We start from the raw sequence: 1,757 nt of genomic DNA on the forward strand, positions 1-1,757 counted from the left end.
CCCCCCAGTCCACTTGGATAACCACGTTTTTATATCGAATTTAAAGTTCCTCTTGCTTTGGGGATAGAGTGTTCGGGTTTGGTTTTGTTGTGGTTTTTTTTTTTCCTGGAGGAGGCAGTGCTTTACAGGCTGTCCTTACGTATTTTTGCGGGGAGGGAGGGGGAAAAAATCGTGGTAAAGGAAGAGAACCTTTTACCAAATCTTTATTTTAATTGAAGCATCACGGTTTTTAGAATAATTTTTAAAGCGAGAGCTTCACCCTTCTGCCTTGCAGATGCCCGTCTTCTTTATTAAAAGTAGTACTGTTCCGATCCCAAGTGATGGATGAATATTTTATTCCAGATACGAAAACATCTCGGGGACGTGTTTGGGCACAGTAGCAGCGCGTGAAATAGTGCCCGACAAATATGAAATAGTCTCTCATAAATAAAGACACAGAAGCCACGGTATTAAAAATGGGAGCAGCTCTCCCTGCCTCCCTTCAATCACGACGTTTCTGAGCTAGACCGGTGTCACAGGAGGCTTTCTGGTGACGGCTCGGGCAAGAAACGCTGCTGTATTCCCATGAATTATGCCCCCCGTACTTCGTACTCTGTCCGGGGGTAACTGGGTCCCTTTCCTGCGTCGGGTAAACGCCGGCGTCCAGCAGCGGCACCTCCCGCTCCTCCGGCGGCGCTGCTAAAAAACTCCCACGCCGCTTTTGGGGGCCGTGTGCCCCAGGCGCGGGCAGGGACAGTGGCCCCTCTGCCCTGCCCGCCGCCCTGGCACGGGCACCCCCGAGTGACACGGCCCGAGGCAGCCGCAGATCTCCCCGCCAGCCGCAGGGAGAGGGGAGCCCGCAGGTAGGGCGGCACGTGGGGAGCTTTATGGGGATGATTTAGTGAATATGAGAACGTATTTTGTGCTCCATTGTTTAGACTCAAGAAGGCATAAAATCTTTAACATCTATTTATCATGTAGCTATTTTAATGTAAACATTTGTCTATTTGGATGAAGTGTTTTCATTATTAAGCTAATTTCCACATGTTTCAGATAGACTGATGAGTTCGAAGCAGAGCACTTGCTGATGAGAAACGAAATTCGGCCGCGGCTCAGCCTGCTGTCAGATACATCTTCATTAGTTTTTGTCATTCACTGATGGCAAATGCTCTATAAATGAGATGACGATCAGGTCCGCCTTGATAACTTGCCTTATCTCATTAGTTTTCACATCAAAGTTAATCAGCAATGTGAATTGTAATTGCTGGAAGAGACAATGCAATAGATCACTCGGCCCTTTTTTTTTTTTTTTTTTTTTTTTCCTGCGTGGCATCTTGAAACATCGGCAGGCTGGTGTGAGTAGATAGGCTCCGAAGGAAAATGATGTGGAAAGCATAATAAGCAAGCTGCTCGGAATTAATGAGCTTACCCAATAAGAAAAGAATGACCAATCAATGTGAGCTGGGCAAATATAATTTAGGAATAATTGCTTGATTGGTTGTCTATAGTAGGCTGATTTGACCACACACAAGGATTAAGAATTAAGATGTCAAGGCAAAAAAATAATTTGGCAACTGAGGGCATGTAATTTTTTGTTCCCCTCCCTTTATGACTGAAAGCGATTGCTGTTTGATATGTTATTCCCCGGGAATGAAAACATTAGACGGACGCGCGCCGGTGGGTGGGGTTTTTCCTCTCCTTTATGCTCCTTTTATCATACAAGGTCTTTCAAACCTCGCCGGGGATATTGCGGTACGGGACGTTAAAAATGAATAGAG

The 1,757-nt window shown here is 46.0% G+C and overlaps 1 protein-coding gene across 4 annotated transcripts in view; it reads left to right on the plus strand.

Moving 5' to 3' along the window:
* Positions 1–1,757, plus strand: part of LOC108445713 — a 29,697-nt gene that overhangs the window by 346 nt on the left and 27,594 nt on the right. The window contains exon 1 of one of the 4 annotated variants that reach the window (XR_001860665.1): positions 229–842. The exons of the other annotated variants lie outside the window; for them this stretch is intronic. The gene's annotated coding sequence lies outside the window, so the exon portion shown is untranslated. Of the gene's footprint in view, positions 1–228; positions 843–1,757 lie in introns of those variants that run through there. 4 annotated transcript variants of the gene reach the window in all.

This window comes from Corvus brachyrhynchos, unplaced genomic scaffold (assembly GCF_000691975.1).
Source record: "Corvus brachyrhynchos isolate BGI_N302 unplaced genomic scaffold, ASM69197v1 scaffold133, whole genome shotgun sequence".
Lineage (NCBI taxonomy): Eukaryota > Metazoa > Chordata > Aves > Passeriformes > Corvidae > Corvus > Corvus brachyrhynchos.